The 9008-nt window shown below is 47.1% G+C and overlaps 1 long non-coding RNA gene across 1 annotated transcript; it reads left to right on the top strand.

Moving 5' to 3' along the window:
• Positions 1-5191: 5191 nt before the first annotated feature.
• On the top strand, positions 5192-7440 carry Gm35891. Its single transcript, XR_375614.2, has 2 exons — positions 5192-5314; positions 7273-7440. It is a non-coding gene; the product is annotated as a predicted gene, 35891 (long non-coding RNA).
• Positions 7441-9008: the final 1568 nt, after the last annotated feature.

Below are 9008 nucleotides of genomic sequence, written 5' to 3'. Positions count from 1 at the left end.
TCTTTCCTTCCACCACATATGAGTCCTGGGGACTGAAATTAGGTCGTCTGGCTTGGTGGCACGGACTTTTACCACTGAGCCCTCTTGCTGGCCCCTCTCCTTTGCTTTCTGATTGTGGATGTGTTGTGAGCAGCTGCTTCAGGCTCCCGCTGCCTGACTTCCTTTCCATGATGGAATGTTCCTTGAGTTCTGAGCTCAAACAAGCCCTTTCTTTCTTAAGTTGCTTGGTTAGGATATTTTATCACAGCAAGAAGAAAATAAACCCAGAGATCGATATGCCGGCATCTTGACTTTGGATTTCCCAGCCCTGAGAACTGCCTTATTGTGGCAGCATTTTGTTATAGCAGCTTGAACTGATGTAGACAGGCAATGAACAAATGATGTGGAGGTGATTTCAAGGTATTTGCCCAGGAGCAGCAAGAGCAGTATGGGAAGATTTTAGAGTGTGTTGTACATTGCCTGGTTTTAGGCCCATCATGACAGCATGAGGGCCCAGAGGGAAGGCTGCTTGAGGATAGTACAGATGTAAGACATTTTTTGTTTGTTTTTTGAGACAAGGTCTCATGTGGCTTAGGCTGGCCTCGAACCCACTGTGTCACTAAGGATGACCTTGACCTTCTGACCCCTCTGCCTTAACTTGCCAAGTGCTGGGATTCCAGGGATATACTGCTGCACTTGGCCAGATATAGACTATTAGTAGCTGAGAGGCGTTTTAAACTTGGTTCCCAGTTTACTTTTTCTCCTCAGAGCTTACATTGATGCAGGACATTGAAGCCATTTTATGCTGGACATGCAATCTGATGCTGAGCCAGACCAGGGACGCTCATTGTTATTGGCTTTTCCTTCTTTGGGCTGATATCCGTTAATTTTAGACCTCCACCCCCCATTCTTTTCCCTGATACTTCTCTCTTGACCCCATCTCTCTTATTTCTACAACAAGCTATATTTTCTCGTGAGGATGATAGGCTGTGCTGCGTCAATGGCAATATCACCTTTTAGTATTTGTTCACTAACACACCCACTCCAGAGTAAGGCACAGTTTTCTATCGTGGGGGTTCTTGGTTTTCTGGCTGAGAGGACCCAATGCTTTTTGCTCTGCATGTAGGATGTGGAAATTGCCACAGCAGCTCAATGTTAGGGCCAGGCAAGCTGGTGTTTGCAAAATGCCCTGGTGGAAGCCGAGACTCCCAGTTTTCCTGGAGAGGACGGCAATTAACCTTGGCAGTAGAACAGAACGTGCAAGGATTTGTCCTTGTAAATATGCACTTCTCCTTAAGCAAATGTGATGGGAAGAATGCAGATTTTCATCAGAAAGAAATTAGAAATGGAGTCCTCACATTCTGAAGGAACTCCCGGGAAGGTTCCCTAGTGAGCAACTGTCTTAATGTCTGAGTCACCTGTGTTCATTACCAACAGGGCTTCTAGCAGCTCAGGTAAGGTAAGCTGGGGTAAGCTGCAGGGCGCTTCCCAGTCTCAGCGAGTTCACTAGTCAGTGCTGATCCTTGTTTCTCTTGGTATTTTACTGCACGCCAAGTTTCTCTCCAGAGATGTCATGCCCAGGTGACAGTTACCTTGCTTCTGCCTATTTGAGTTTAGAACATAACCTGTTTATTTGGGCCCAGGGCTCTGTCCTGTGGGAATTTTGGTTTCTGCCATGCATGGAGTGAGAAAGTAGGTCACTCATGAAATGCTTCCTAGAGTGGATAAGTGCTCTGCCACCAGAACTGCACCCAAAGGGTGTTGATGGATGTGACAGACTAGACCTTGAGAACAGACAACAGAGCCAACTGGGCACTTTCCAGGAATTGTCCAGGAAGTCATTTTGAGCAGAAACGTCCTGGTCTAAGCTTGGTGGTCAAATGATGCTCTGGTCTGGCAACAGATTCACACTAGGCGCCATGGAGGTCTGAGTGGTGAGATGCGGGGAGGGCAGCACGACTTCAGGGAGCTTTGGTCAGAGTTCTTCATCTGTGTTCTCCTCTCATCCGGAGTCTATGCAGCTGACTTACTTGTGCTTCTCATTGTTGTGATCTAACACCCGACCAGATGAGATTTAAGGGAGAACTGGTTTATTCTGGCTTACAGCCTGAGGGATACAGTCCATCAAGGTGTGAGGGCTTGGGGGCAGTGGTGGGAGAATAAATGGTTAAGCCATTCAGGGGTGGAGAGTGATGGGGGGTGCTGGGCTGGGCTATTGTCTTAGTTATGGTTACGGTGGCAGTAAGAAAACTCTGTGACCCAAGCAACTTGGGGAGGAAAGAGTAGGGCTCACATGCCTGTTCATCATTGAGGGAAGTCAAGATTGAACTTCAAACAGGGCAGGAACCTGGAGGCAGAAGCCGATGCAGAGGCCATGGAGGGGTGCTGCTTACTGGCTTGCTCCTTATAGAACTTGCTGCTTTCTTATAGAACCCAGGCCCACCAAACCAGGGCTCACCTCATCCCCTGTCAAGCACTAATTATAAAATGCCCTCCAGGGCTGCCTGCAGCTCTAGCTTATGAAAGCATCTTCTCAATTGAAGTCCCCTCCCCTCCAGCCACTTGACCACGTGTTCAAATACATGAGCCTGAGAAAGACACTTCATATTGAAATTGCAACACCTCTGAAGTTAGTAGAAACCTCAGACTCTGGGGAGAAGATGCAGGTGAGGTGAACAGCAGGAAGCTATTTCCACATGACAGAATCCCCTTTGAAGCGAGGGTTCTCCCTTTGCTGGAAACTGCCTTTCGCTGCTTACCCATTTTGGTCCCCAGTGACTGCTGTAGCAGTTGCCACAAACAACAGGAATTTCTCCTTTTTATATACTTGGAAGCCAGAAGTCTGAAATTAGTATCATTGGTTTAAAGCCAAGATGCCAACAGCAGGACCACATATTCTCCAGAGGCGGTGAGCAAGAATCTATCTATCATCCTTTTGAGCTTCCAGTGGCTGCCCAGAGCAGCTACATGGCTTTGCCTCTCTCTTGTAGGGATGCTCATGATTGTATTTAGGGCCCACTGAGATTATCCAGGATAATTTCTGCATCTCAACATCTTTAACTTAATCTCAGCTGTGAAGTTGTTGCCAGATAAGGTAACATTTGCAGGGTCCAGGTATTAGGAGCTCCACCTCTGGGGCCACTCTGCAGCTGGCGACGTCACATCTGTTAATTTTTCTGTAGTGCCGTATTTCACTGTGAGTGTAGCTCTAATCGCTGGTAATTGTTGAGTGGCACTGGAAAGCTCTTCTGGGGACTGCCTGCCAATTTAGGGCTCTCTGGCCTTGAAGCATACCAAGGGGGTGAGGAGTGAGATAAAATACCCTGGCAGGGAGGAGCGATTTAGCATAGGCATTGCTTTCTGTTGCCTGTTAGCCATGATTTTAGAAAAACAAACAAACAAACAAACAAACAAACAAACACCAAAAAACCCCAAACAAACAACAACCCAACAAACCCTGAGTGTCTGAGTTGTTTTTTGTGTTGTTTAGAGATTCTCTAATGACAATACACCCCTTGTGCCACCTTAGTACTCCCACCTTGGCCACCTTGGTGCTCCCACCTTGGCCACCTTGGTGCTCCCACCTTGGCCACCTTGGTGCTCCCACCTTGGCCACCTTAGTACTCCCACCTTGGCCACCTTAGTACTCCCACCTTGGCCACCTTGGTGCTCCCACCTTGGCCACCTTGGTGCTCCCATCTTGGCCACCTTGGTGCTCCCACCTTGGCCACCTTGGTGCTCCCACCTTGGCCAGCTCCTTAGTAAAAGAGACAGATCCCACGCTGCTGATCAAAGCAGATCCAGAGAGGTGAGATCTGCCCTTTGCCACAGAGGTGGGCACAGAAGGAGCTATAGAGGAAGGAGTGTGTGCTTTCTTATAGCTCAGGGCCTGGTTCCCACTGCAGGTGTCTGTCTTCATCCCCTATAATGGCTCTCGAACTGACAGAGCTTTGAAGACTGGGAGATTCAGCTTGGCCTTCAGGCCTTTTTTCAGAGTTATCACCTTTTGCTTTTATTCCATTAAGGTCTTTGCTCCCTCCCCATTTGTTGTAGTTTGGTTTCTGTTGCTGTGATAAAGGTCATGACCAAAAGTAACCTAGGGAAGAAGGGTTTATTTGGCTTCCAAGTCCCAATCGTAATCTCTCATGAATGGAAGTCAGTCAAGGCGAGGACCAGGAGGCAGAATCTGGGGCAGAAGTCATGAATAATGTTACTTACTGCTATTCCCTATGGCCTAGTCAGTTTACTTTCTTATATAACCCAAGGCCACCCACCCGAGGGTAGCACACCCAGTGTACTCTGGGACCTCCCACATGGATCATGAATTAGGACAATGCCTGCAGACGTCCCTACAGGCCAATCTTTACTTAACTGAGGTTCCCTCTTCCTAGATGACCCTAACTTGTGTTGAGGAAAAGCTAACAACCAGAACACACTATAGGTGGGAGACTCTTCCTCTAGGTTTCCTGAACATCTGTTTCAAAGGCTTGAATAAATTACCACTCCCCTTTGGGACACAGAACAAGGCACATATAGCAAAGATTCAAAGAATTTTATAACATTTTTTATAGCAGCGATTCACAATCCAGTCTGTCGTCTGTCCCTTAAACTGTGTGGGAAATCCCTCCAGGGAGTTTCTGATTCCTTCCTGTTTTACGTGGCCAGTTGTAGCCATTCAGGTTTGATGAGGCTGGATGCTCATATACCAGCATGGATAAACTCGACGAAGCTTTCAGCGGCACCCACCCCTTAACCTTTCTGGATATCCCTCAAGTTCCCTGAAATTCCTCATGGGGACCGCTTCACACAATTGCTCATGAAGGTTGTGTGTTTGTTTCTCTCTTTTGTAATCCAACCCAAAGTCTACCCCCACCCTCCGAGTATATGCACGAATACAAGGGCAGCCTCATTTTCTTTGCCATTTGGTTCACACTCAAAACTCCAACGTGGTCATTGGCTAGCCTGAGCAGGATACTTGACCACCCATTTTTTTTCTACGTTAGAGCATAGTTGATACTTTTCTATTGCTGTGATAAAATGTCAAGGCCAGATAGCTTATTTAAGAAAGTGTTTGTTTGGGGTGTCTAACCCTTTAGAACCCACGATGGTAAGGACCGCAGGCAGTAGCTGAGAACTCAAGTCTCAAACCACAGACAGGAAGCCGAGAGAGGAAGTGTTGACTCTCAGAGACGTACCTCCTCCAGCAAGGCAACACCTTCTAATTTCCCCAGCCAGCAGGCACTGGGGACCAAGTATTCAGATACTGGAGACTTGTGGGAGACATTCAAACTACCACATAGAGGTGCCCGTGTCCTTCAACGCTGACAGCAGCCAGGTGACTTCTTTACTCTTTGTCCTTGGTTCTGGAGGTGTGCTCCTTGGTATTTAGTTCTCTTTCCCTTTGCTGTGACCAAATGTCTGGCATGGAGCAACTTAAAAGAGCAATTTACTTTGCCTTACAATTTAAAAGGGTGTGGTTCCTCAGTTTAGGATCCCACCCAAGGGATGGTACTGTTCACACTCAAGGTGACTCTTCCCTTTTCAGCATCTGAGTACGAGGGAGGTGGGGCTCAAAGATCCACCTATAGGTGTGTTTTATCTCGTTGGTGCTTCCAAATCCAGTTGGGTTGATAGACAAGACTAATCGTCACACAGATTTCCCTTGCCTGAGACAGTTCTTGGGGCAGTTCTCAGGGGGAGCTTCTCCTAGGCCGTCTTACCTCCAAGATGGGAGTGAATACAGGGGAAAGTCAGTCATGGTTATTGTTCTACTGTAAAGCTCAGTGCTGGAGCTTTCAAAGTACAAGTCGTATTTTAGACGTTGATTCATCCTTTGTGGAGAGGGTCTGGAGGCGCATATTCTACTTGTATAAGACATCTGTGTTCAGCTTCCATTATTGTAAAAACACCCCAGATAATCAGTGCATAGAGAAGGCTATTTTGGCTCATACATAGAGGGTTTTAGACCACAGTTGACCCTGTTGCTTTTGGGTCATCGTGGGAAGCACTTGGTAGTGAAGGCTGCTTATTAGGCAGCTTCAGAGCAGAGAGGGAAGGGATCAAGGCAGTGGGAGGGGAGAGGGAGAAGGAGGGAGAGGGGAGAGGGAGGGGAAGAGGAGGAGGGTTAGGGGAAGGGGGAGGGGAGAGGGAGAAGGAGGGAGAGGGGAGAGGAAGGGGAAGAGGAGGAGGGGAAGGGGAAGGGGGAGGGGAGAGAGAAGGAGGGGGAGGGGAGAGGGAGGGGAAGAGGAGGAGGGGAAGGGGGAGGGGGAGGGGAGAGGGAGAAGGAGGGGGAGGGGAGAGGGAGGGGAAGAGGAGGAGGGGTGGGATCTCACAGCCTCTTCTCAAGACTAGCGTCCAGTGGTAGAGGATTCCCTACAGACTCTATAGTTCTGCTGCCTGTCAGTAGTACCAAGCCCTTAACACACAGTCCTTGGGGGAGCATTCCAGATCCGAAGCCATAAAGCTGTCTTTCTGTCCCCATTCTTACTCTCCTCTGTCCTTCTGTGACCTTGTAGCTATCCTTAGAAAACTAAACTTCCCCGTTGTCCCCTGGAGAAACTTGGTATGCTTATCTTGGTCCCCAAAGCTTCTTTAAGGTTTCCTCTTTTCCTCTGTCCCAGGAAGGCTGCTGTCCCTGGAGTCCCTTGTTCTTCCTCACCTGGTCCTCGACTCTGCTTTTTTTTTTTTTTTTAATTTTAATTTTTATTTTTAAGCTATTCCTCACTAGCCAAGCAGTTCATTCAGTGATTGTAGTTTGCTGAAAGCCAGGTCTTTTGCTGTCACCTCATGTCATTGGCTCACTCCCCAAGATCCTGGCCGGCTGGGAGAGACCTGCTTGCTTTTTCTCTTTCATTCATCCTTTCTTAATTTTTATTTTCCAGAGATAGGGCTCTCATGTAACCCAGACTGGCCTCAAATTTGCTATGTAGCTAAGGGAGACCTTGGGTAGATAATCCTCTTGCACCCGCCCACCTGCAAGTGTGAGCACTATAGTTTGTCTCCACATCCAGGTTCTGCTGTGCTGGAAATCAAACCCAGTGACACATGTTTGCTAGCCAAGCACTCAAGTCCCGAGCTGCATGCCCAGCCTGAGGCATAAGAGCTGATCCCTTTGCATCGTCTTGGTGTTTCGGAAGTTTCCCCTCAGCCCGTGCCCCTGTCTGTTGCAGACATGGCTCCCTGTGGAGCTGTGGTGGAACGAGCTGGGTGTTCCAACTCAGATTCTATAGGCAGAGGCCCTTCTTGTGTTATTTCCCCCTCTAATTTCTCCTCTGTCTTGTTCTCTGTTCACAGCAGCCTCCACAGAGGAGTCATTAGAAAAGAAAATACTTCCGTACTGAGGCTATCAAAGGCTGAATAGCAGCACCCCGACCTGGAGGATCATTCCCTCTCATGTGTTTTCTGATGGTTTGGCAACGCTGCTTCCCAAACATCTGCAGTAAACATCCCCCACCACAGGTGTGTGCCTCATGTGGTCATCAGGTGACTAAAACTGAGGACTGCAGTCACTCTGTGGCCTGGGTGCTCCCAGGCCAGCTCTCTGGACCCACTTTGGTCTGTGACCCAATTTGAGGCCATTAAAGGTATGGCAGCTGGGGCTCATGGCCTTGGAAAGTGGGGACATTGTCTCTTTTATAGCACAGCCCCTGAATGCCAACCTGCTGTTCATTTAGCTCCCACACATCCTGCTTCTGCTTCACAGATGAGAAAAAAAATGAGGCACCGAGTAGTGAGAGATTAGATCCTGAGTTCGTCGGTTTCCATCTTGGAGCTGAAGAGGACGGACGAACATCGCTTCTCCTTCTGAAATGGGCTGATTCTATGAAATCACTCCTTCCAAATTTATACAGACTGCTGATGAGAGCACTGCCTCTCTAATTTCCGTGGGATGTGAAGGGTTTTCTAGCAATTTGCAGGCCGAGCTGAATGCCTCTTTGTGCTTTCCAGTGTGTCTAAAATAAAATCTGTGGAATTGTAGCGGGGGGGGGGGGGGGCTTCTGAAAAAGTCTCCGTGAAAGGAAAGTGCCTTCCTCATAGCCTCTGCTCCACAAAGGGAAAAAGATCTTGACATTTTCCCAGGCGTGAATGAGCAGGTGCAGCAATTGTAAAAAGGTAATGGCAGGGTTTCCCAAGAGCTCTGGGGCAAGGACAGGCTCACGACTGAATTTCTCAATGAGCTTTGCAGGGGAGGATATGTGGGCTGAAGTCTCGGGTGCCGGTATGTCTTTTAGGCGAGGGACAAAAGGCTGATTTCCTGGGTCTCTTCCTCTGTTCCTTTTCAGTGCTCTGAAGACCTGGTCTGCTATGAATCTGAGTACCAATGTGCATAATGTGCATCTGCAGGCACGTATGAGTGTATCTGTCTGTCTACCTATCATTATCATCTATATCATATGTATCTATGTATAATCTATGTAGTTATCTATGTATCTACCTACCTACCTATCATTACCATCTATATCACATCTATGTATTATCTATCTATCTATCTATCTATCTATCTATCTATCTATCTATCTATCTACCTATCTAATTTATCACATATATCTATATATAATCAATCTATCTATCTATCTATCTATCTATCTATCTATCTATCTATCTATCTACCTATTTATCTATCATTATCATCCATATTATATGTATTGATGCATACATATAATATGCATAATCTATCTATCATCTACCTAATTTATCTTCTATCTTTCTATCATCTATCTATATCTCATCTATCTACATATCTATAAGTCATCTACATATCTTCTATTTCTCTATACGTTTTCTATCATCTATCTCCATCGTCTTTCTCTCTATTGGCCTGTCAATCAAAACTTACCTCTCCTTCATCCACGCGTCTGCTCGCTCCTCTCTCTTTTTATTTTACTTGCTTGTTCTCTCTGCCTCTTCTCATTTTTGTCTTGCTGGGCTGAAACTGCTTGTCTTCCTGGGAAAGATGAATAATGAATCAGTGTTTCCCACCTGTGGTCTGTCAATCTTCTTCCTGAGTGGACTGTGAACTGTTAGCTTCA

Source organism: Mus musculus, chromosome 3 (genome assembly GCF_000001635.26).
Source record: "Mus musculus strain C57BL/6J chromosome 3, GRCm38.p6 C57BL/6J".
Taxonomy (NCBI): domain Eukaryota; kingdom Metazoa; phylum Chordata; class Mammalia; order Rodentia; family Muridae; genus Mus; species Mus musculus.
The sequence above is the reverse complement of the archived record's forward strand: the minus strand, read 5'-3'. Positions and strand labels throughout refer to the sequence as shown.